This window comes from Pongo pygmaeus, chromosome 17, assembly GCF_028885625.2.
Source record: "Pongo pygmaeus isolate AG05252 chromosome 17, NHGRI_mPonPyg2-v2.0_pri, whole genome shotgun sequence".
NCBI classification, from domain to species: domain Eukaryota; kingdom Metazoa; phylum Chordata; class Mammalia; order Primates; family Hominidae; genus Pongo; species Pongo pygmaeus.
Genome location: NC_072390.2, coordinates 70,805,793 through 70,833,615, shown reverse-complemented (window position 1 = coordinate 70,833,615; position 27,823 = coordinate 70,805,793). Strand labels below are relative to the sequence as shown.

Here is a 27,823-nt window from a genome sequence, read left to right as displayed (position 1 = left end):
AATGCACATCAATCTGCTTGCATGAAAAATAAGATACAGACATTACTTTTTCATATATCTCATTAGTTCTTACATTATTTTAATTACGTTTGTTATAAGCCTTTAGTTTTGTGCTTTAAAAAACAGATTTTTTGGTGAGGTAGGGAGAGTGAAATTTAATGGGAAAAGAGAATAATTTTAATTTACTTCAGCAAATTGCATTGGCTAGAGAGATTATGGCCTAAACTAGCCAGTATGTTGACAATTCTCCAATGACAGGGTGTTACCATTATAGGTGATTTTCAAAGCATGCGTTCAGAGAGAGCACTGTAAATATGTGTTCTTCTGGCATATTTTTAAATTTTGAATGCTAAAACTGCTACCTATAAAAGAAAATGAACAGAGAACAGTGAAAGCTGGAAGTCTGGCTGATTGCCGGGCTTTTCAACTTTCTTTTTTTTCCAACAGAGAAATAAAAATTGTTTCTCGAAATAAAATTAGTTTCTATCTCTGGACATCCTCAGTGAGATGTTAGTGTTCAATTTGATTTAGATGGGGGAGAAACCCAAACCTGATTTTTCCAAATCACCTTTGCATTTCACTGCTGATTGACACAATAGTATCAGAGAGCTATGCCCCAGAGAGCAGGTTCCCAAAGAAAAAATAAACGATTTGCAAAGTGACTTGGATAATTATGTGAACTGGCCACCCAAGTGTGCCTTGCTGATACCATCAAAGATAATTGTGGGGAGGACGGAATCTAACCTCTCCTTTCAAAAACGAACACCCTTCAAAACAACAAAAGAAAAATTTGGAATTTCATGAGGATTACTCAGAATCCTCCAAAATAGTCTTAGCTTTGTCAAATCTGGATTTAAATGTCAGTAATTTAAGGCTAGCTTTATGAATACAATGTCTCTCTCCTGCAGCTGGGCCATATTATTTCAGTGACTTTTTTATGCTGAAGTTGGCTATAAGTTCTATGCTTGATTTATGAAGCAAAACACTCTATTTACTGTACAATGCTATAGTGCTGACATGCGGGGTCACTCAGTAATGCATTTGGAGTGGAGCGTGGGAACAGGGTTAAATGAGCAACATGCAATGGTTTATGAATGCAAAATGCGGCTTTTACAAAAAGAAAGCAAGATTCTAAGGGCCCAAATGAAGATTGTGACAAACAGTAGCAAGCTGTTGAATTTATTTGTAAGCACAAAGATTACATTTGACTCAGCAACTTTGAATCACACTGTAAAGTGCAAAGTGTAAAAAAGTAAAATAAAAATGAAAGTACAGACTTCCCAATCACCCTCAGGGTAGGAGGGTTCCAAATGCTCATATGGGTTCTCCTTTATAACAACAGATTATTTTTCAGGGACAGAGGAATATGGGAAATAAGTAGGGAAATGGACAGTACAAATATTTTTGGAATTGATCACAGTTGTCAAATTTAAATGATCGATTACCTGAAAAACTACAGACATGTGCATTAATACAACACAGAGATAATTGTACCATGTTCTGAATTTTAATTATAAAGTTAAAGCTAAGCACTCATATAGCTTCTTTCTTATAAAATCAACGAAAGATGAAATGAATAGATGAATGGTACATAGGGCTACTCATTTTTCTCTTCGGGTAGTTTTCTGTTTGGGGGAGAAGGGAGGAGAGAGAAAGCAATTTTTCAAATTTTATTAAATGGCCGTGAAAACCATATGGAATTCAGGTGTGAGCTGGAAAATACAAATGGAGAGAAGCAATCAAGTGATGTGCTGATTCTTCAATCTGTGATTTTTACTCTTATTCAAATACTTCTAAAATCATTTGACTAACTAGAAATAGCAGAACTTTAAAATGAAATGTTCCAAGTTTGCCCCAGGTGGAAATTGTAGAATGCTTTTCTTAGCATGTTGAAATATCAGAGAACATACCAAAGGAAAAAAAAAAGAGTATGCCACCAAAATGTGAGTCCCGGAGAGTCAACAGCCTACAAAGAAAAACAGGCAAGAACTATGCCTGACCCGATGAACAGCTGGAAAGTCATCAGTGAACGGAAAGAAAAAAGTGAATGAGAAAAACACGTTGGTAGAAAGGCATTCTTTTGGAGGCAGATTCATTTTGTTGCTTCCATTTAAGATTAGGCAGCCACCACCACTTAACACCTGTCAGGGCTGGATACTATTTTACAGTGAAAACAATGCCCACTTGAAGAAATAAAACTGATTACTTTTGAGAAAACATTCAGACAATTTTTTCCAGATTCTCCTCTGACATTACGGGAGACTTTGCCAGGGTTGCCACGTGACTCAAAACGATGCTGATCTTGAAACTGGAACAGCTGTGTAAAATATTAAAGCTGACTTAAACATGTTCACTCTATGAAAAAAGTAATCAAAAGGTAATGCCCCAGAGCAACTGAATACTGTAAACTTATGAGGAGATCATTCTTAGATACTAAGGGTGTGACCCAAATGCTTCACTGAAACTTAATTTCCTGCTAGCCAGGCAAAGAATGACAAACACCTAATTTGACTAAGTCAGGAAGAGAGCTAGTGGTTCCTGCCACCGTTGTGACTGAGAAGATTTCAGCTATAATAGCTGCAGTCAGGGAATAGCCCCTGTCTTTATTTGGGACGACACTTTTGCTATCAAGTTGATGGAATATTTACCAATCTAAGAGAGGGAGAAAATAAAAGCATTTACATTCCCAAGCCTCTTGGAAAGCCTCTGCATTTTGACTTGTACTAGAGGGTTGGATCTGGTAGCATCAATAGCTCAGGAGATAATCGAAGGCAATGAGGATGACGTGAAGCCAGTGCAAAGCACCATTAGATAACAGTTCTTTCTGATTAAACAAAGTTGGGAGTATAATGCCAATTTTTATATTAAAATCGATGATTGCTGTTCTTCCCCTAACTCCTCTATTGACATTTTGTAAAGCTATTTGATATTTTGCTTGGAGTAAAAGAAAGACTGAAAGAGCTCACAATTAGTACAATCTAGGACAATGTAAATCTAGACTCTATGTAGCTTGTACTACCAAGTGTCTATGCAGTACTAAGCAGTAAGAAAGTCCACAATAAAATGCTAGCTTCAAGGGGCTGAAAAGCTATTTAAAAGAAAAAGGAAATCTTTTAAAAATTAGAGATGGCATAACATTAGATAGAAAAAATGTGAAGGAAAATATCAACATCAAGTAATACAAATGGAAATAATTACCAAGAAGATCCAACTTTTCATCTTTCTCCCCCATTTCTGCTTTTTTAGCACCAACTTAAATCCCCCTTGTCAGGTTCAACCTGAGTCACCTTTGACTTCCTGTTACTCAGGCGCTCCAAGTTATGAAGATTTTTAACCACATTCCTCTTAAGTGTGTTCCCTCCTTTTTGTTCCTATTACCTTTGTTGAGGCTCTCATCACTTCTGTTTGTTTGTTTGTTTTGTTTTGTTTTTGAGACAGAGTCTCACTCTTGTCACCCAGGCTGGAGTGAAATGGTGTGATCTCAGCTCACTGCAACCTCTGCCTCCCAGGTTCAAGCGATTCTCCTGCCTCAGTTTCCTGAGTAACTGGATTACAGGCACCCACCAACATGTTCGGCTAATTTTTGTATTTTTAGTAGAGCAGGGGTTTCACCATATTGGCCAGGCTGGTCTCGAACTCCTGACCTCAAGTGATCCACCTGCCTCGACCTCCCAAAGTGCCGAGATTACAGTTATGATCCGTCACGCCCAGCGGTTCTTGACACTTCTCATCTTGTCTCCTGGTCTCCATCTCTACTATGCTGTTTTCATCCTGTTCATGCTATAAACCAGTGCCCAGGAAAAACCGTGAAATGCAGGTCTGAGCATATGATGCCTCTGCCCTGAAATCTGCATTTACTCCCTATTGACTAAGGAATTTAATCACTAACTCTTCCTATTGTCCTCGGTCTGCTCAAATAGCTCCAACTTATTTTTGACCCTCCCTATACACCAGACACTCCAGTCCAACAATACTTATCACACAGCCCCCTGAACCTAAAGTTTAATGCTTTGAATCATCGAAATTCTACTCATTATTAAGATCCTTTTCAATTGTTATTTCCATCTTTAAAGTTGTTCCTACTCATCAGTTAGACATACTAGCCCTTCCTTATTAAACTTTCTTTATGACAATTATTTTATGTTGCCTGCTCCTATGGCTGTTTGGGTACTTATTGCACCTGAATTTAAGCTCCCTGAGGGCAGGGAATCTCTTTATCATTTTTAGTATTTCCTACAGCATTCTGAATAGTCCCTTAAACATCATAGCTACTCCATGAATATATGGTGATTCAAATAAGGTGGTTTAAGGGAAAAACAAAATTTTGTGTTCTTTTCAATAAAAGAGAGGAATATTTTGAAAAACATTATATATGAAATTTTAAAAAAGTAAATAGAAACTTCATTTTGGAGAAAAATATTAAGGAATGTCCATCATTCACATTCTAGAATGAGCTGCTCACCCCTCAGAAATGGAAAGAATTACCATTATTCCCAAACATACAATTATGGAAATTTAAAATGGAAAGCAGTTATTAGGTTATATTGGTTTTTTGCCCTGTCAACTCGAGATCCTTATTTAATTCCATTATTCAGTGTTACTGAAAGCAGAAGTCAATTTTAGTCCATTTTCAGGCCTTTCGACAAATGAATTTTAAATGAGTCACATGATTTTTTTTTAAGAGGCTGGTTTCATCAAGTAATAATGTATTCTCATGCATAAAATCTCCTCAACTCTTAAGAGATCACTAATTGCACAATTGTAGTTACCGTATTGACTCTATTTCTTTTGAATAAGTTGGTCTGGTTTTTAACACCTATCCCCTTTCCTCCAAAACCTATAGAATATGAAATATTCAAAGGCTTTGAGATGTTTTCCTTTGGAGTGGTGAGTTTTATTTATTTCAGATGTCATTGAGAAAAATGTTGAACACTGGCTGCTTCATTCCCATTGAAATTCCATGTCAGGGCAACTGCTAAGACTGGTGCTGGGTCATCAATCAGGAATTGGATGCATCAGGAAACCTGGCAAGGTGACACATTTGTTCTGGTTTACTTGAGATTTTTCTCAGTTTTAGCACTGAACCTTCCATTTCCCAGAAGACCCCTCAGTACAGGGCAAATGTGATGGTTGGTGGTCCCACTGTTAAAAGTGGTACCTGGGGGAAGAGTATCTTTTTATCATGTCCCCTTTTATACAATTCTAAATATTGTATTATGCTTATAGTATATATTCAAAATTTTTAAATTAAAAATGTAAAATCATGATTGGGAGCTCTAACAACCAGCTGGGGGAAAAAAGAGAACAGAAACATGTCAGATACTCCAAAAAATAAAACCTTGGTTGATTCCATGTTAGACTCCAGAGAACAATGCCTCTCTAGACCAGCGACATGAACCTGGAGATTCCAGGCCCTTCCAAAACTATGGAGTTTTCACAAGAAGTCTGCAGATCCATATGTTCACCAAATAATATCTGCAGACAGAATAATATGACTCACACATGTATGCATCTTTGCTCCTCAGATATTCGTAGGAACTACTGTCATAAATAAACCAAAAATTCATTTACAATTTTTAAAAATTCAGTGCACGGGTTTTAGAACTACAGAGTTTCAGAGCCGGATAGGACCTTGGAGATTGACTCTTCTGGCCCCATTCTTTTACAAATGTGGAAGCAGAGTTGCACAGCTAGTTAATGGAATGTGTGCTCCATGAACGAATCTACCTCATGGTGCTAAGCTAATTACAGTAGGGTTTACACAGCTCTTATAGAAGTGTGATTAAGCCTAGTGGGGATATGTGATAACCAATTGACTATTTATCTTCAATGGCATTAAACAGTGGCTCTCTCCCCTCCCCCCCCCCCCCCGCCCCCCGCCTTGATAGCAGACAGTGACAGTCTGGAGTACAGTTGCAAGGAGACAGAGACCTGCATCACAGGCCTGAGTCTCCCACTGCCTAGTTGAGTGACCTTGGGCAAGTCATTTACTATCTGTAGCCTTCACTGTTCTTGCCTAGAAAAATAAAAGGACTGGTTAAGATAACCTCTGGGATCCTTTTTTTGATAACGTTTTATGAGCCTGCAAACCATTAGGAGAACTTTCTTGGTCAAAGCTTATGGAAAATTTGCTCCCGGAGCTTTAGTGGAAGCCAAGATTACACACTTAGTCAATGGCAGAGTTACAATTAGAATCTAATTCTCTGGACTCCCTGCCTTTTATCTACTTTGGTCCCCCCACAGTACATGTAATTAAGCTTGCAATGACTGCCATCTGTCCCTAGGAAGTGTGGATCACAGATCAACACAACTATGGAAAGGAGAAAAGTAGAAGCCAGTTCTAAAGTTCAAGCTTGGTAACTTGAGATTTTCTATTTTGTGCCCTATGTACAAGCAGTGACCATTACTAATATCATTATTATCGTTAATATTATGTTAATGACTTATATTTGAGGAATGCCTTAGAGTTCACAAATCACATTACATATATGATCTTATTTAAGCCCACAGCTATACTCTGAAGTATTGCAAGAAATCATTTTTGTCACCAATTCATGAGCATGGTGATTGGTGCTCCACGACTACACTCTCCAATAAGTTAGCTATTAGCCATATGAGGCTATTTAAATTTAAATTACTAAGATTAAATAAAAGTTTGAATTCTGCTTCTCTATTACACTAGCAATATTTCAAGTACTCAGTAGCCACATAGGTGCCATGGTTAACATATTGAATAGCACAGATATAGAGCATTTCCATTACAGCAGAAAGCTCCATTGGATAGCACTGCTATAACAGATTGTGACTTGCTCAAGTTTACGTAGCTAGTAAGTGGCAGAGCCAAGGTCTTGGGTCTCTAACCCCAGAGCTAGTGGCCTCATCCCAGAGCAGCTTTGCCTCACCATCTAGCCTACCTATAGGTCCCTTACCACTTAATGAGTAGTGTCCACTAAAGAAAGGTAAACCAATTTTCGTATCACCCTTAGAGATGCACAAAAGGGTAGCACCATTCTAATTTACAAAATGTACAAAAGGATCAGGTGATAGGGAAGACGAGCAAAGTCTGAAAGTAAAGAGCTAAACCTCAAGCATGTTCACTAGCAACCTGAAAATTAAGTATTTGTTGCTCTGTGTCTATTAAACACCCAATAATTTTCAAATATTACCAGTGTCAGGCCTTTACTTTTCAAATATTATTAGTGACCAATTTTGAATCTTGAATTAGCCAGAGACAAACAGCAGACTGGAATTCATACTACTCAGAATTCTAGCCAGAGCTATTTCACCCACATTTAACATCCCAGTTTTTCTTTCAAAAAATATATATATAGGCAGGCATATTAGAGGAGAAATTGGAACATTATCATATTGTTTGCCTGTACTGATTTTTACACAGGTGTCATAGAAAATAGAAATAGTCATCATTATCTAGTTCCACATCAAAGCTTAATTCAAAACAGAGAGAGCACACTGAAGTGCTCCCAAAAAGGCAACAAAGACTAAGGAATTTTTTTTCAGCCCACTTTGGAATAGATCAAAGGTATATATCCTAAAAAAGAAACAGCATGGTATCTGTAAAGTCTGAACTTTGAAGCCACACAGTAGGTCTTGGTTAGAAACTTCACTGACTCTTTCCTAGTTTCTTGGCCTCTAGTAAATCCCTTAAACTTTCTGAGACTCAGTTTCCTCATCTAGAAAAAGAGATACAATATTTCTTACCTTACAAGGGTTGCTTTGAGGACTGATGATAATGCCTGTATAGCACCCAGTTTTTCTGAGTCCGGTGTATTTTCATCCACTCAAGGAGAGGTTAATTATTAACACACTGAAAGTGAGATAGGATACATGATGGCAAGTAGGTGACAATTTGTACTGGTAACATAGAATTCTCTTTGGTGAAAATTTTCACTTATTAATAGCTTGACTTTCTTCAACTGAAAAAATGACACGATTGGCTAGACAGTGCCAAGTAAATTGTGATCTTTAGTTAGAGGTATTATTATTAATTTCCCTTAAGGGAAAATACTAACACATCATGGAGTTTAGCCATTTTTCAACTGAAAAATGTCAGGCCAGGTGCAGTGGCTCACGCCTATAATCCCAACAGTTTGGGAGGCCAAGGTGGGCAGATCACCTGAAGTCAGGAGTTCGAGACCAGCCTGGCCAACATGGTGAAACCCTGTCTCTACTAAAAATACAAAAATTAGCCGAGCATGGTGGCAGGTGCCTGGAATCCCAGCTACTCAGTAGGTGGAGGCACGAAAATCGCTTGAAACTGGGAAGCAGAGGTTGCAGTGAGCTGAGATCATGCCACTGCACTCTAGCCTGGGCAACAAGAGCAAAACTCTGTCTCAAAAAAAAAAAAAAAAAAAAAATCAAGCTTTTAATAAGCAGAATTTTCACCTAAGATAATTCTATATTGCCACTCCAAATTGTCACTTAATTCCCATCTCACCTGCACTGTATTTATTTCCAATAAACCTCTCATTGAGTGAAGAACAATACACTGGATCAAGAAAAGTTTGTTTTCAGATCTCAGTTACATTATGTGTATGTTTGTAGATTTTACCCTGGGGAGAAAATACAAACACTCATCTTCTACCTATGTTTTATCAGAACAAGTTCTATGGTAACTTTTAAATTCATTATTAACAAAGGTTATATTTAAGATTCCTGTGTCTACTGCTTAATAACACCCAAATTAGTCTCGATGGAATTAGCTGTAATTAAGGACATTGTGAAATATGGTGGGGCAAACAGAATTACGCTATATTACTTTATTAATAATATTCTTTAACTACACTGTAAATTGCTATTAGGCCTGCATATTACTGCCTGGATATGGAAATAGTCTTTTGCTATGCTAATCTAACACAATTTTCTTTTAAATGTAAACAAATTATACTCTATTAATATGCTGTTCTACTTGCATAGTTAATTATTGTAACAGTAAGGAATAAAATTGTTCTGCTTTCTCTGTTTCTGATGGAAAAAGGGCTACATAAATAGTTTAATAGGGAACTAATTATGCAAAAAATTTAGATGCCTAAAATGTGTTTGTAATTACATTGAAATGGTCTTCTGTTCAAATATTGGAAAGCCTGCTAATTGGAGGCTAGCTGAAAATTTAAATATTGTGAATCAATGATTTTAATACAGTACATGTTTAGTTGTGTTTCTGTTCATATTTGTCTTGAAAATGAAGAGAATATTTAACAGTGTTTAATAAGAGGGGGTCTGAGTTTCATACCAATGAAGTTAGTCTGCGGCAGACTGGAATTTTAAGCATGCATTTTACAGCATTATCTTTAATTTACTCAAGAGGTATGGACAAGTTTTGGCTCAGCAACAAGGAAAACAAAAGTACACTGCTTGCAGGATAAGTTGATGTGAAAGGAAAATCTGATGTGGACCAAATCAAAGAGTCCTGGAAAACGCCCACGACAGGCAGACCAGAGTTGATATGGTTGTAAATTGTTAAATCGTTTTAGATAAAGAAACACATGTAGCAGATCACCTGCCTATTCCCCAAAGATTTCCAAGTGCATTGCTTTATCTGGTCATAATTAAGGAATGTTAAAGATGCAGTGCCTTGTCCTAAATGATTCTTTGTGGCATCCAAGCTTTTATTTTGATGTGGAACCGAGGTTCTTAATCTGAGAAAAATGCAATGCTAAAATAAGCCCACTCTTTTGGAGAGAATTTCAACAACCTGTCCTGAATTTTAAACTATTTTGGAAAAAAAGAAGGGCAAACTGTTCATTATAATTTTTACGACAATACAAATGAAAGCACTGCATATGTAACCAGGATTAATTGCACAGATAATTGGGAACCCAGAAATAACTTTATAATTTAAAATTCTTGCCTACTTAACAGAGCTGTTGTGAGTATCAAGAAATATGATGTACTTGAAAGCCCGCTGAAGACTGGAAAGCTCAGACAGGAGGTAGCAGGACAATCACCATGGTTATTAATAATAATGAAAAGATGAAATGTCATTTTTCATATAACATAATCCCTGCCATGGTTCTTTCCACTCAAACTTCTATAACTGTCATACCTCGATGGTACAAGCAGTGGTTAGGTTTGCACTCTGGACATAACGAACGAGGGTGTGAATCTTGGCTCTCCCTTTTAGGGCCTGATAATCTGCAAAACAGTGCTCTGTGGGCCTGTTTTAAGATTTAGTACAGGGAACAGTCACAATCAGTCAACTGACTAATTTCTCCTTAACCACTGCCACATTCTTTGACCTAAAGGATATCTTTGGCCAATTTTTAAAGATAATAAAAGACCCCCAAATCCATTGCAAGCACTTTAAAGATACTGTGCATTGGACTGAGCCCAACAGCTTAGCCTGGTCATGAACTTCTGCCCTCTTTTCACTCCCTACCTATCACCTATCTATTCAAGCTCTCTGCTCTACTCAGCACAGGGGAGTCCTTCTTTCCCAAAAATGCTGTGACCCTTCCCACATCTGGGCTATTGAGTCTGCCATTTGCCTCACTTGAAATGCTTCCTCCTCTTCCCATAACTCTTCTTTCAGCCTAACTCGAATTCTCTTTCTTCCTCTAGGACCTTCATTGAACATTTCAACACATACTTAGCAATTTCTCCCTTTCTTTTGAATTCACTAGCACGTGATATCTGTACTTTTTCTTGGCACTTGGTCTGTTATCTTGCTTGTTATCCTACTTTCTTAGTATTGTATTTCTTTTCCTCTAACTGGATAATAGGCTCTTTCAGGAATTTTATACATCTTTGTGTTTCTAGCACATGCTATGACCTATACACAGTAGACTTTGTACAGATGCTTGCTCTTACATGAGAGCAGAAGCACATGGTGATCAAAGAATGTGTGGAAATGGTCTCAAGTCAGGTCAGCTGGTTTACCCCAAATAATCCATTTAAATGGACAGGAAGGTTTGAGCCTACTGGCAGTTCTGTAATGCACATGACAGGCAGCTCTGTTTGTCTGAGAAAGCATCTTGGGTTATGGTAGAACCTGAACGGTTTAAATCAAATATTTTGATGAAGTGGTGCTTTGTCTAATTCTATCCTGTCATTACACAATTATCCACCTCTCTATATGCACAGGGAACATACTGTGTGTATACTCGAGTTAGACATAAGACACATATCTGAAAATTGTCAATCCTGTTTTTACTCTACTAAAATTATTTCTCATGTCTCTTTTCTTTTTTATTTGTTTGTTTTTTGAGACAGGGTCTCACTCTGTTGCCCAGGCTGGAGGGCAGTGGCACAATCATAGCTCACTGCAGCCTCAAACTCCTAGGCTCAAGCAATCCTCCCACCTCAGCCTCCCAAGTAGCTGGGACTACAGATGCACATCATCATGCCTGGCTAACTTTTAGTTTTAGTTTTTGTAGAGACAGGGTCTCACCAAGTTGCCCAGGCTAGTCTCAATCTCCCAGCCTCAAGCAATCCTCCTTCCTCGGCCTCCCAAAGCACTGAGATTATAATCATGAACCACTGCACCCAGCCTCATGTCCCTTCAAAATAGAAATTTCAAAGGTGTATGATTGCTATTTACTATAACTTTTTATTTAGGGTATTTGTTATGTCTCAGGAAAGCTGGATGACTATCTCATTCTCTGATGATGGAGAAGAATGTTCACAACCTGCTCCCCACCTCCCACTGGTATGTTAACCAAAAATATCTACCTTTTTAAAAATGCCACCAGACTTTTACACCAGTGGAAAGTTGTGTATTGATTGATGCAGTCTTCAAATAATGCATTCTCTTTTTCCTTCCCACAATTATTAATGAGCAGTGAAATACCAATATGGTGGAAACAGAAGGGAGAAGAAAGAACAGCGGAGACACTGATCATTGGAAACCAAAGAAGCAGCTCATGCATAATGGAGAGCTATCTGCATGCAAATTGCTAGGAGAAGTACTTCCTATTTTTCTGGGATATTGTATTTAGCCCTCTCTACTCTATTCAGAAGAGTTCTATTCCCCAGGCCAAGAAGGTAAAATGTGGATTGTACTTGAATAGTCTTGTGAGTGAAAAATGGCTAAATTCTTTTCATTAAGTGGAATAATCAAACTGGCAGAGTAATTTCCCTAAATTTAAATTCCCATTAGAAAGAAGAGACACATTCTTGCCCACTTGTGGCCTCTGTTCTTTATCATGTGCTTTCTCCCTAGCTGCAGAAGCCTAGAAGAACCTTGTTCAATGGATTGTCACAGAGAGAGCCAAAGGTATGGCCACAGAAAGTAGGGCACAGGGAGAAGCTAGCTCCCTAATTTCTTTTTCTTTTTTCAGTTGAGATATACATGATGCTTTCTTGATCTTTTGCTCTGTTTCCACCAGTTGTATTATCTATGCATATAAAATGTCCATCTAAAATACCATATAGTTTGTGCCAGACTAGTCCATTTTCACTGTCTTCTGATCTCTTACAGACAGAATATTAAAATCCAAGAAGGATTTAGCTCAGTGCACATGTTGCCACTGGTAACCCATGGTAATAAGGTAACCCTATATATTCACAAGTGCCATATGTTACATGCATAGATACATATGCAGACAGAGTGACTGTTTTTAGAAAATTCATGTCTTCCAGTAAAAAAAAAAAAAAAAAAAAAAAAGTGTTCCCTGGAGTACATCACCAGTGCTTTGGGCTATTGATGCAATTTACTCTCCAACTTTCGGAGCTTTATTTCTGGTTTTACAGGAATTACAGGAAAACCAAGTTATAAAAGTTCTCAAGAAACAAAGAATGAGTATTTACTGAAAAGTCTCCGTGAAGTGAAATCTAGCAGTAGACATCCAAATGTAAGCCACTTACAGGTTTACATTCAAGCCAGATAGAGACTTTTTCTTAAAAAAAAAAAAAGAGGTTTATTTTTGTCTTCATTTTCTAACAAAATAATATCCCCTATTCTTGACTGTTAATATATTAATGTAACCAGTAAAATTTAAAAATTATATATATGTAAAATTTAAATTTTACTTTACATATATGGACATGTAAAATTTTTAAATTATGTATATTTGGATTCCTTAACAGATTGCAATTTTTCCATATCCTCCTCAGAAGTCAAAACCTCAGGACACAGGAGATACATTAACAGATGAAGTGAACTCATATTTTTTTAGCCCAGCAAGACAAGACCAAACCTTAGCTGTGGCTCCACTTAGTCTAGTAGAGGAATGTGTAACAGTTTTTTAAAAGGGAAAACTACTTTCTTAAAAGACTTTATAGCTTCTTAACACTTTGAATTGATCCAGGATAGAAAGATAATACATTTAAACTCTATAGAAAAATTTAATCTGGAAGAAAATAGGTATATTTGTTTAGGTTTCAAAGACATTAATAAATGCCTCCAGTAAGATTACAATCAAGCAATATGAATAAAGACCAAGTCAGAGCTTCTGAAGCCCCTCAGTAAGCTCTTTTATCTAGAATCACCATCTGTTGAACTGAATGTAGAAGGCTGCCTCAGTTTCCTCAATGGGACTGTTACTAGGCAGGGTGTGAGAAAAAAGAGATTCTACTGTCAGGTACATTTATTTGGTTCCAATTCCAGAGAGCATAGTACAAAGGAATAGTGGAATATGCTATGCTATCAATTTTATAAGTGACTTCTTAGGAACAAAGGTGCTTTCTTCTACATATTCTTGAATATTCCTAAGAATTTTTTTTTTTTTTGAGACAGGGTCTCCCTCTGTCACCAAGGCTGGAGTGCAGTGGCGTGATCTCAGCTCACTGCAACCTCAACCTCCCAGGCTTAAGCAATCCTCCCACCTCAGCCTCCTGAGTAGTTGGAAGTAGTTGGGACCACAGGTACGTGCCACCATGCCTGCCAGGCTTACTTTTTGTAAAGATACAGTTTCACCATGTGGCCGAGGCTGGTCTCCAACTCCTGGGCTCCACCAATTTGCCTGCCTCAGCCTCCCAAAGTGCTGGGATTACAGGTGAGAGCCACCTCTCCCAAATCCTAAGAATATTTTTATATTACTCTATACTTTGTGTTTTCTCTGATGGTATGTATTGCCTTGATAGCCACAATTTTAAAAAAATGGTTTTAAAGAGGACAAAAGCAATGTCTGACCGTCCCTTCTTCCATCCTATATTACAAAAAAATAAAAAATAAAATCTTTATTTTCAGACATTCCCATTGTGCCTGAAGGCTTCTTTTCCCCTTTCCTGGCCAAAGATGCCTCCCTCCACTGGGAATACCAGGCCCACATGCCCTACTTGACCTCCTCTTCCATCAATATACAGTCCCCCCTTCTTCTCTAGAGGGCTCTGATCCTCTCCCTTCTTCGTCACTTTTGTATATGTTTACATTATGGTGGCCTCAAGGAATTGTATTACAGGTACCAGACCTAAAGTGCCGTGAAAATCCGATACCCTCACCTGCCCACATTACACAGCAGCAGGAATGGAGAAGGCTTGTTCCAGCCTGAGAATTACCAAAAAGTCAGTTTATATTAGCTGTGGTAATTCACAAAGCCTTGTGCATCCTAGTAATTTGGTTCTTTCTAATGCCTCCAATTATTCTGTTACAAATCAATAAAAATTAGAACCAAAAGTCAGCATATCTTCTTTTTATCTGAAACTATAGCAATGTCCCTTAAATGTCCAGGAAGTAGATAAATTCATAATAACATAGAGAAGCTACTAGAGAAAAGTAAAACAGATTACTCTCTTCTATATTTTGAGTTTTCTGTGTGTCCACACACAGTCATATATTCCTGGGTTCTTGTATCCAACCTCTTTTTAACACATCACCTGTTTTTTGTAGATGGATAAAGGAAAGACCCACAGACTCTTTTAGAGCAACCAAAGAATCTGTAGACTATTGTACTTCGAAAAAATAACCACTTGAACATTGTCCTTTATCCCTTCCTCCTTCAGAGTCTTCTCATTCTCTGTTGAGCCTTATAAGCTCTTCTGTTTCAAGACTGCTACTTTCAAAAATAAGTATGAGCTGCTCTGGGAAACAGAAGTTGTTTGTTGTTTGTCACTTCAGAGAAATGAAGGTGAACCCAGCACACTGTGGGGAACCAGTTGTTGCATAAAGCATGAATTTGCTATAAATGCAGAGAGAGGTACAGAGGCTCATCTCAGAGACATATACTGTATATGGATTTAAGATAAAGTTGGTTTTATTGACTAGAAAAAAACAGGAATTAATTATAACATGTTACTTAAAATATACTGCAGGTAAAAGAGGCAAAAATATAATAAATCAGCTATGGCAGTAATCTCTTTATATGATTTCTGTAACTTGATATTTCCCCTTATGGAAGTGAGGAATCAGCTCTAGGGCATTGAAAAAGAATGGAATTCATGCAAACATCTTTAACTTTTTTTAAAAAACAAAATCCCAGGATATCTAAGGGATTTGTTTTAGTGTCTCTTTATTCAGGAAAATCTTATGGAAACTTGAAAATTAGGGAGAGAAAAGCAGTAATAAGTAAACCATAGTGCCTGCATAGGAGATCAGGTGAGAGAAGAAATAGACGGAGTGAGGCCCAACTGTGGCCAACCCTGATTGTTAGTAAGAAGTATTTGTAAGAAGGCATCAATTAAAAACTTTAAAGTATGTATATTTAAGGGTTTTTTTTTTACTTTTGGTGAAACTTCTTTGCCATATTCATGTACATTGTTTATGTAATAGATTTTCCATGAATGTGAAAATGTACCATGTTGTTTACATTTTAACCAGAATACACTGAAAGTCCAGCAAAATGAGACTTTCTCTCTAAATATTGCCTTTTCACATTTTACCAGTTCTTTCTTTGCCCTGCTCTCTAGACTCCGTTTCTCCATGCCCCCTTTATAAGGCTAATTGCTATTTATCATTGTGTTCCACTTAGTGACACTCCCTAGGCAGGTCTTCCCTGTAACCTCACTCTAAGACAGATACCCAAGCTATGTGCTCCCACATCACTCTGAAATTCCCCTGGCAACATTAATTCCAGTTCACATTACTTTTTAAGTGTCTTCCCCTTTAGACCAAGTACCAAGGGCAAAAAAATCATGTCTGTCTCATGAACTCTGCTGTCTCCTGTACATTCAATAATATCACCTAGCACTCAAATGTTTATGTTAAAGCAAAATTTATCAGGCTACTTAAATTAGGCCCAACACATTTCCAATAATTCAGTGATTAAAAATAGAATGGAGAACAGATTTTCAAATTACCAAAATATGTCAAGTAAACGGCTGTAACAAGTTTGAACTCTTTAATCATTCAACATCCTTGTGTTTGCTATCACTATCAGCTACTTGCATTATCTCCCACAGTCTTGTTCTCTTCCTTTTCTTCCATTTGGAACTCTGAGTCTATGCCAGTAGCAGTCACTGTCCTCTTACTCCAAGACACCATCATCATGGAGTAAAACTGGATGGTCACAGTAACAGCAGATATAGTTCAGAAATAACTATATTTCTTCTTGATGGGGTCACATTCTCAGCTCTAGCTGCTCTCTGGCCAACCACAGACACATCCTACAGATACAAATTTTTAAAGTGAACAAAATACAAGGTTATTTACTTGAAATGAAATCATGTTATTAATATTTATGTTACCTACAAAGCCAACATCCAGGTACATTATCGCTATGCTTCAGGAGTCACTACAGTGTCATTTAACTCCTTGCTGCTCCTGGAAGCAAGAGTTTCCCTACGGACTCAATGTGATTTCGTCTAGTGCTGCTGCCACTTTTGCCAGATTATGTCTCTCAAACTTTCAGATGTTATGGGAGAAAGCCGCTTAATTTCTGAGCATCAATTTTCAAGAATTTTTTTTGAAGAGTGAGAAAAAATTCCGGAAGCATGATTTCTGAAATGCCCCAGAGACAGCTGAGATAATCCTGTCATCATTGAGCCTGAGTGATTCATCAATGATTCAAATGACCAATCAACCAAAAAAAAAAGAGGCAAAAGACTTTCATGATGTTCATTTGCTAGAATCAAGATCATCTAGAAAATAAATGACTGATGTAGAAAATGTAGGATACAGTTTCATAATTAGCCTTTGGGGGAATAAAACCTACAGAAGTAACTTCTACCAGAAATAATCACTGTTGATCTTATTTATCATGTGTTTTACTAGGTAATGGAAAAATACATCTATTTATGGATTACCTAGTAGGTTAAACACTACAACCATTTTTTAAGTTACAAACTATTTTTTAAATTGAGAAACACTAGTAAAAACATAAAAAGGCAAGCCACAGTCTGGGAGAAAAGATATATATCTTTGATAAGGAATTTATGTCCAGAATACATAAATAACTCCCATAAATTGATACTAAGAGGATAATCAGTAATAAAAATATAAAAAACAAATTTTTAAAGTGAACAAAATACATGAATAGGCACTTCACCAAAGAAGACATCTAAATGGTCCATAAAGACTTGAAAAGACACTCCAAAGCACTAGTAATCAGCAAATTAAACTAGTGAATTAAAACCACAATGAGATGCTACTACACAAGTAGTATAATGCCAAAAAGTAAAGAGTAAAAGCACAAAGTTCTGGTGTACTTATCCTTGATGAGAGTATAAAATGGTACCACCACTTTGGAAAATTGCATGGCATTTCCTAATGCAGTTAAACTATTACATATATTCCATCCTGGGTGTATATTGAGGATAAATAAATGCATATGTCAATAAAAGACTGCTGGAATAAGAATGTTCTAAGCAGCTGTATTCATAATAGCCAAAAAGCAGAAATATCACAAATGTCTATCTGCAAGAGAATATATATCAGTGGACATCTATGTTGTTGAATGTATCGATAGCACATTCCTTTTTATTACTGAGTGGTAATCTACTGTGTGAATACAAGAAAAACTCCTCAACTTCCAAGTAGGTGCCAGAACCTGTATTCGTATCCTACAGCTACTACCACAATCTGTAACTTGCTTTTTCAATAAAAATATGGTATTAACATCAATATTCTACATGACATAAAATTATTTGTGACATATATGAAAGACATATATGACATATATGCCATTTTCATTATTTGCATTATTATAATGAGTCAACAGACTTTGTTACATTTTACTAACTCAAATTCCAATGATCTCTGACCCAGGTAAGACACAGCAGAACTCACAAAGCTAAAAACAATGAATGAGGTTGATCCTTTAATGATAATTTTTAATAATGAATATTCTGTAAAAAATCTACAAATACCACAAACAAGAACCCTAAGGGCTTCCTTGACAATTAAGAACAGAGCTGCTTAAATGTCCCTACAAAGTCATGTCGGTTTGTATAACAGATGTCCACATTCTACCAAGGACAGTATTTATATTCAGAGTATATTGTAAATAAGACTACCGTCCTCTTCAATATTCTCATTTAATTGTATTTACCTAGAAACTGATTAAAATAAATACTAAGAGAGCTTTAATTTATTTTTACTTTTCAGGTGGCAAGCGTGATGCAACTCAGTAAATCACACTAGATAGAGTGCATTTTCCCACCAGAAACAGCCAATGTGCGGTTCAGTCACTGAAACATGGCAACTGGGAGGTTTTATGTAGGTTACTTTCAAATATACTTAACCCCTTTCCTTCACTATTTTCTGCATTTGTTATCTGTGCTGTTTCATTTGAATTATAAAATTCATGAGTGCTAGGTTGTATTTTCTTTGTTACATTGGAAAAGAACTTATCACATGAAATGAAAGCTCAATATGAACAATGATCATAACCTGTACATCATGAAAACTCCTTCAAGTGATCAATATAATATTTATTGATTAGGGTTGTTCTAGCCTACAAAACAGACTAAGTAGCCATTCATAAAGGAACTGTTAGGATTTTATTCTTTAGCAGTTTGGAAAACAATCTATGGTATAAATATGAATTCCCAAATACTTATAAGCAAAGCCTTGTTGTATAGCTAGCCCTTGGCATCCAAAACTGAAATATTAGAAAGTCTTTGATCAAGAAGAATCTCTATTGAAATGACCCATTACCAGGATTATAGGCTGTGGGGCTGTAAGTTAGCCCCTTATGCTAACCCTTAAATTAACCTTTTAAGTTAACTCCTTATCTGATGTTTACAGTTTAGTAAATTACATCAATTAAATAATGCCCTGTATTACATTTTTAGATGGTAAATGTTCACCATTCGCATTACAGCTTTGATGGAGAAAACAGTAGAGAGACGAAAAAAGTCAAAGGGGAAGTTTTGAACATGGAGTGAGTCTAGGTGCCCAGGTTTTGTGGAAGCCTGTGAGCAGAAAGGGAAGCGCTCAAGAGCTCAGTTCTGAAGGAGGAGCAGACACGGAGAGGGAAGTGAGGAATATCCTAGAGAAATGATACCATCTTGGGAATATGTTCTAAGATGCAAAGACCAGAACAAACGACCCTGCACAGGGCACTAATTGCCTTTCACTTTTTTATGTACAGAAGATTTTAAAAAATAGAAATAAATACTTGGGCTTATTGGAGAATAAAAAAGGTAAAAGTGTCTCTGGAGTTAATTGGATGCTCTGGATAAAAAGCTTTAAAACTATGCATATATTTTGAGACAGAAATACAAATGTTAGGCAGGACTCAGTGGCTCACACCTGTAATTCCAGCACTTTGAGAGGTTGAGGTGGGCAGATCACCTGATGTCAGGAGTTTGAGAGGAGCCTGGCCAACATGGTGAAATCCCATCTCTATTAAAAATACAAAAATTAGCCAAGTGTGGTGGTGCACGCCTGTGATCCCAGCTATTTGAGAGGCTGAAGCAGGAGAATCACTTGAACCTGGGAGGCAGAGGTTGCACCACTGGAGCCAAGATCGCACCACTGCACTCCAGCCTGGGTGACAGAGTGAGACTCTGTCTCAAAAATAAAATAAAAATAAAAATAAACAAACAAAAAAAGAAATATAAATGTTAGGATTTTTCTCCTGAGAAAATTATCAAGCAAATATGGCAAAGATTTATACCTGTGCAAAAAAAAAAGGTGCAGTGTTATTTCTAATATTAAAAAATTCAATCACCTAAATGTTTATGATAGAGATTGATTGACTATATCATCAAATATCCATACAGTGAAATTCTTATATCCAGTAGAAAAATGAGTATATAGTGCTGTATTTATTGACTTAAAAAATACATGTATGATATTTTCAGTGGAAAAAAAAGAATATTTACAAAGCAGTGTGTAGAGAGTGGTAAAAGATTTACATTAGTATAGAAAATAAAGGGCTTGAAAAATCTTCACCCGTGTGTGGTTATCGCTGCAGTGGGATTATGACTAAGTTTATTTTATTTTTTGTATGCCTTTTATCCTTTGCTTCATAACAGGGGAAATACACTGACGACAACATTAATTGTTGGAACTAAATGCACAAGAATCAGGAGCATCTTAACTCCATGCCCTGAACATGATCAGTACTGAAGAACTATGGATTAATTATTTTTTATTGATTGATTGATTGAAAATGTATCACTACAGAAAAGCAAATGTGAAGCTTACAGAGGGAGAGTGGTGCAGTTAAATGCTAAAGTTAAATCTACTTTTCTGGCAGCTGCAGAAAGATTCCTATTCTGCCTCCTATAATTGCTCTGAGGATATTTAAATTGTAGAGCTCTAAGTGGCTGCCCTCAATTTGCTTCAAAGATAATAACGTCACCTTACAGTTTATAAAGCACCTTGTTACATCCCTTTGGAGACCTACAGCAATCCCGTATGAATCTGGGGATTATTTATTCTTTTTTTCAAATAAGAAAACTGAAGCACAGAGGAAGGAGTTACACATTAAAAGCCAGGGAACTTGTACATTAGTTAAGGTAATGCTAGCAGCTATAACAAATAAATGCCAAAATCTCAGAACTTAATACAATAGATCTTACTTTTTGATTATCCTATGGCACCACACGGTGTTCTGGGTAGATGAGGAGTCATCCACAAGGTATTTCGGGGATCTAGGCTCCTTGGATCTGTGGGTCTACTACCTTCCTCTAGTCTTCAAATCTTCTGCATCCAACAAGCAGATGGAGAATGAGGAATTGGAATAGGCATTCCTTTGTTTAAGCTCTTTGGTCCAGAACTGATACACATAACATCTGCTGATATCCTGTGACTAGAACGTCACCTGGCCCTCATCTGGATACAAGAGGATGGTACTGAGAAACAATTGCAGCCTGGGCAGATGCTTTTCAGTGCAATTCTATTCTAAAGAAGAGGCAGACTGAATGCTACATGCCAGTATGTAGAATCTCCAGGACTCAAAAACAGACACATGACATTAAATCCAGTGCTCTTGCTACTACAACACACTGCCTCTGTATTCAGAGTTGCGTCAGCCTAGATCGTAGTTTTGGAATGAGTTAGAACCTGACCCTAACACTTGACAGTGTTAAAAGGGGGACTGTCACCAGTGGGACGAACCCTTGAACTAAGCATGAGGAGAACCTGGCTTGTGCCCTGGCTCTGCCCTATCTGACTGATTGAGTAAATCATGAAATCACTCTGCATCTCTTTTTTTCAAAGTCATTGATACAAACCTTTACTTCTCAACTTTTCCCAATTAAGCTACTAGAATCTTATATTATTTTTCCCTAAGATGCTCAGACATTCCTATAATGTTATACAAGTCCATGTTATAAGAGCCCCTTAACAATAAGTGGTAGCTGATAAAACCGTATCAATACACAATTCTATACAAAGGTAAGAAACTGGAAACATTATTTGGCCTTCATAGACCTTGCTTGGATAACTGCTCAATTTCTATGAAGGTATTGGAATTATTGGGAGGTGAAATTGGCCACTCCTGTAACTATTTCTGCAGATCTCCAATTGGGAACCATAGAGGTTCATGACCTAAGGCTCCAACCAGTTAACATCTGAAAATGTCTTTTGTCTCTGTAATCTTGACAAGTGAATTCCAGTCACACCCATCCTAAGAAGAGTGTGCCTGGAAATACTGGTTTTCTTCTTCTCAAGTTGTCTGAATCCAGAAGTATATATTAGTCTGGAAGTGGCTGGAGGTGATGGAAAAGAGAGGATGTTGAAAAAAGCACCCTTGGTGAAGTGGAGCAGCAACTCGCTCAGAAGCCTCATGAATCTGTAACATCGTTTGAACTCCAAAGCTTTCTTCATCACTCATAAATCCATAATCATCACTCCACCTCGGAAAAATCTCACTCTGCTCTTCTCTATCTTCTACATGAAACGTATCAGGAAGAAAAATTAACATAAGGAACTTTCACCAGTTTTATAAAATCTTAACCCTTTTGTACACTTGTTTCTGATAATTTTAAGAACTAATATCAATAATCATTAAAACGTTGAACCATGCCCATATACTGTTCCTGTGTCTCATTTTCCTATTTCCTTTCCCAGAGGTAATCCCTAAGCTAAATCTGAATAAACTGTAAATCTGGTAAACATCAGCTTGATGTTGATTATTTCCACGCATAAATGTTCATTAACAATATATAGCAAGTTTTTTGCATGGTGGCAAACTTCATATAAATGGCATCATACTGTATGTATTATCCTACACTTGTTTTCTTTATTGCTTAAAATGTTTTTAAATTTTAATGATTGAAAGCATAGTACTCTAACACATTCATTTTAAAAGCTATAAAGCCATCTTTCCTATGAATACACCAAATTTTAAAACCCGTTCTCCCTATGGAGAAGTGATATATCAATAAACAATATAATATTGCATTAACATTATTATATATGTTTTCTTGTACAAAAGTATGAGAGTCCCTGTGATACACACATGTAGAAATGAGTCAGGGATAGCATTCTCTTCTACTTGACTAGATATTGACACATTTTTCTCAAAAGTGATTTTGACAGTTCCTAAAAATTCCTGTTACTTCACTTATTTGCCAAACTCCTTTTTATTAATCTGATTGGTTTTGAGGCAGAAGGCAGGACTCGACTCTGGATCAGATTGAGGACTAGCTGAAACAGGGAAGAGGCACCTAAAGCACTTCTCCGTAAGACACGACCACTAGAACCATAACAATTTACCATTGCCATGGTGACACCTCAAAATTACCACCCTTTTCCATGGAGACAACCTGGAAATTACCATCCTTTTTCTAGAAATTTCTAAATAGCTTGCCCCTTAAAATGAGAATAAATATGACTGCAGAACTGCCCCTGAGCCGCTGCTCTCAACACACTGCCTATGGGGCAGCCCTGCCTTGCAGGAGCAGTCAGGGCGCTGTAACACTGGTGCCTCAGTAAAGCTGTTTTCTTCTACCACCAGCTCACTCTTGAATTCTTTCCCCAGCAAAGCCAAAAACCAGTCCAGACTAAGCCCCAGTTTTGGGGCTCATCTGCCCTGCATCAGTTTGAATTTGAATATCAATAATTCCTGGTATAATTAGGAAGCTTTCATGTATGTACTGACCATTTGGGTTACCTATTCTGTGAATTTCTTGTTCATATCCTTAGCTCATTTTTACACTGGGTTTTCAAAAATAATTTATAGAATGTCATTATGTGTTCTGGATAGTAATCCTTAATCTGTTGTTGAGTTGAAAATATCTTTTCCTAGTATCTATTTGTATGGCTTGTGTTGTTGTTGTTATTTTTAACTTTACTTTTAATGTTTTTGTTTGTAATAATTTGATATTTTAGTACAGCAAAAGTCCTAAATCTTTTCCTGTATGTTTTATTCTTTTTGCATGTTATTTAAGGAGGATAGTTTGCACTCACAAAGATATTTCCTATTTTTTTTTCTGAAAGCAGTAGCTTTAACATCTGAATATTTTATCTGCCCTGAAATTTATATGTATGCACTGGTGTAATGAAAAATATAATTTCATGGAAAAGCAAATGTTCAAGCCCTGTTCATTGAACTAGTAGAGCTAGTTCCTTTATTATTATTCAGAATTCATTCATTTTTCTTGGCTCTTTTTTACAGTAATAGTTTTAGAATCATCTGATAAGATTTTTTCAATTAAAATGGCATTCCATTTATAGATTAGTTGTGGAGATAGGAATTAATATCTTTATAGTATTAGTTTTTCTCATTTAGGATCTTGGTTTATCTTTTTATTCTGGCATTCTTTTGTCTTTCAATAATATTTGTAAGTTTCTCCACAAAGATATTACTCGTCTTTAGTTAAATTTATGTTTAGGTACCTTATAGCATTTGTCATTATTTGAAACAATGTTTAATTTTAAATTATATTGTAATTGATTATTTCATATGGAAGAGAAGCACTATTTAATTTTTGTTTATTGATGTTTTATCCAACAACCTTTCTGAATTCTCCTGTTAGTTCAAATAATTTGTCTATATAGTTTCTTGGTTTGTTTGTGGTTTTTTCTATAGAACAGTTATGTTACCTAAAATAAGAACAATTTTATCTATTCTTTTCTAATGTGTGCAATTGTTACTTCTTTTTCTTATCTTACTGCACTAACTAGAACTACCAGTAAAATACTAAAGCATGTTGATGGTGGGTATTCTTGTCTTTTTGCTAACCAAAATGGAATGTTTCTCATGGCTCACAGATAAACGATGTTTGCTCGAGGCTTTTCAAAGTTCATCCTTTGGGTTTGGAAAATTTTCTTCTATTCCTAACTTGCTCTGAGTTTTGTATTTTGTTACTGTTCTAAAATTATGAATGAATGCAGAATCTTATGAATTTAGTTTGCATCTCTTAAGATAATCACCTACTTTATCTCTGTTTGTCAGCTAATGTGAATTACTTCAGTACATTTTCTGGAGTTAAATTATCCTTAAATCCCTGAAGTAAATAACTTGTTTATATGTTTTTTTAAAAATTCACCAGTAGAGGATAATTAGATATTATTTTATTTAGGATTTATGTAACTATGCTTGTATGACTAATCTATATTTCCTTCTTTTACTTTTCTTTTAAAAGTTTTGCCAGCATTATAATTTTTCTTCCTTTTCTGTGCTCTGAAGTAGAGAAGACAAGGCATGATGCATTTGCTTCTTAAAGCTTTGGTGCTGGGACCTGAGTTATTAGTACGATCATCTAAAACACCAGTTATTTATTTGTAAATGTTATCACATTTATTGTAATATTTTTTATTTCAATAGCTATATTTTTTCCAACATCTCTGTGTTTTTGCATATCTTCCTGTTTCAACTCTGCCTGACTTTGGTTCATGATCTTTTTCTTTTTAATGAATATAATATTTTCCTTGATCTCTTTGAACATTCTTAACATTTTCATCTAAGTCTTTCCTAACTGCACCATTAAATTAACTCTTGTTCTGGTTGTTGATTTTGTTGATTATTTTGTTTAGCATTAGATTTCTTTTCTTGTTTTGGGTTTTTCTTTTTCCCCTGCAGAATTTGTTCTGTTCTCTCTCTGTTCCTATTTGTCTTTCTCTCTTTTTCTTCCTGGGTTCTCCCTTCCCAGTCTTTAGCAGTGAAGACTGACACCCAGTCAACACCCAGCTCATATTAGAGTGCATCTTTTCTCCTGCTCTACCATAATTTGAGAGATATAACAAATCAAATAATCAGATGGGTTGGCTCAACTCCTTGTTGTGAGGCAGTGTTGTTGTCTGTTGTCTGCCTAGGCCCACAGAGTCCTATAAAGCTACGGCTTCAGGCAGTGACTCAGCAGTAACTTTTTCCAACCTCATTACAGGAAGTGGTAGTCTTACCTCAGTTCCTAGATTCAAGCTGTACATTTGTCTAAGTATGTCCTCTGTACATTTGGCTAAGTATGTCATCTGTATGTTTGATACAGGATCCAAGCTGCCATTACCTGATTCCAGAGTTGGAATCTGGCAGAGCTGCATGTTCAGCCCTTACGACACTTTTTGTTCCTGTTTTATCTGTGATTCACAGATCTGTTTATCCCATTTTGGTGTCTACCTACATCATCTTGGTCATCTTTTTTTAAATTTCATCTGTATCTTCCAGTTGTTTGAAAAAGAGGATTTTGTTAAAGCATAAATTCACTTAGCAATTTTACACAAAATTGCAAAAAATTATTTCTTAAATTCATTTTTCATCTTTCCTAATGCTTGATAAGAGCTATGCACACTATCCACCCTTATGAGTTCCTATGAGATGAATGGATGAATAAATGAGTGATGAAGGAAGGAATGAAATAACATGAATAATTAGAAGAGGAGAAAGACTATAAAATGCTTAATCAAATAAGCTTAAATGAGTAGAATAATTAATAATCACATAATTCAACGTTCCCAAATGGTATACGCTTGTGACAACGTCCTATCAGGACTACAGTCCTATTTCTCTGTGATTCTCTTAACTCAGCCTTTCTCCGACCTGGAGCTGCAGGCTACCTACTAGCAGCAACTAAGACAATCTGCTTCCTCATTCACATTTAGTAAGAGAAAGAGAGAATGGCTTCCCACAACTCTCTCAAGATAGTGAAACAGCCTTACAAGCCTCCCATAACCCTCTAGCTGGGTTTTATTTGATACAACCACATTACACATTCTCTCTCAAACAAAGGACTTGCAAGGGAGAGGGAACTGTTCTTATACCAATCTGGCCCATCCTTTAATTAGGGGTCACTTCTGTAACCACATTGCTGCCTTTTACTGAGACAGAAGGTATGGAATGGATGCTGGACAGTCAAACACAATATTCACTCCAGCAGGTAACTGACTTATCTTTTTTAACGCCAATACGTAAGTTATTGGATTGAATATGGAAAAAATGGTAGGTATAAGTTAGATGTTATTATTCAGACTATGTTAAGGAAATTTTTTTAAAGTTTGGTCTATTCATGAAGTGATAATTGTGATGAGGGAGAATATTGCTTAAAATCTTTCAAAATATTGTATTCACTTGATGTATTTTTATTTTTGAAAAAAGCTCGTTTACAAAGTTCTTAAGCAGTCCTAAATAATCCTGTGAAGCAGACAGTTACTACTATTCTCATTTTACAAACGAACACTGAACTTATCAAACAGTAGATGCCAAATATTTGAGGAAGACGAGTTTATGGAGACTGTGTCCAAATAATATAACTGTTTGTCAAGTATTCACTTTCTTCTTGCACCTTCATGGAGGAATATAAGATTCTGCTACTTTGATGCTTGGCCATGTGACTCGATTTATCTAATGAGATACTAGCAGACAAGAAATGAACAGATATTTGAAATACACTTGTGCAATTTGGCTTGTTCTTCTGCACTTCTACCATCACATGAAAGTGACATGCCCAAGCTGGCCCACAGGTGCCAGGAAAACAGAAGACACAGGGAGCTGAGCTGGACTCACTTGCAGCTTGGTGCCAACATCTACTGAGCCCAGCCTAAATCCCCCAAGTCCCTGCAGTTTGGCCAAATTCAGGTGCATGAACAAGAAGAAATGATTGTTGTCTTAAGCCGCTAAGTTTTGGGGTGGTTCGTTAGGCAGTATTACTGGGGTAATAGCTAAGTGATGCAGACAGGAAGAGAAAATGGAAAGCCAACAGGTCATTTTTAAAAATAAGTAAATAAGCACAAGTAAATATTTTGATTGCTCAATATCACTCCGAAAATGGGAGAGCCAAATTCAAATCAAATTCCTCTGCCTCCACATGTTTTGGCTTTTCTAAGACATGGATTGGCTCTCTACAGTAGTAGCAATGTTGCAAGCAGTTTCACTATTTGTCTGTGGCACTATAATTTCAGTGAGTAATTCTCTCATTCATATTATCACATGGATTGTTATTATTTACTCCATTATACTGGTTTTTATCAATGAGGAGATATAGTTATTAAATATGAGAAAAATGGCTAATAACTAACCACCATTTTAAAAACTTCTTTTGTGCCATTAACACATCCACCACATTTGTATAGAGCTGCTCTGTTCAATATGGCAGTAGTAAT

The 27,823-nt window shown here is 36.5% G+C and overlaps 1 long non-coding RNA gene across 1 annotated transcript in view; it reads left to right on the top strand.

Moving 5' to 3' along the window:
- Positions 1-22,313, top strand: part of LOC129018686 (uncharacterized) — a 32,501-nt gene extending 10,188 nt beyond the window's left edge. Inside the window, exons 2-4 of the long non-coding RNA XR_008495413.1 lie at positions 11,575-11,665; positions 11,799-12,000; positions 20,314-22,313. This is a non-coding gene — a long non-coding RNA (uncharacterized LOC129018686). The remainder of the gene's footprint in view (positions 1-11,574; positions 11,666-11,798; positions 12,001-20,313) is intronic.
- The last annotated feature ends 5,510 nt before the right edge of the window (positions 22,314-27,823 follow it).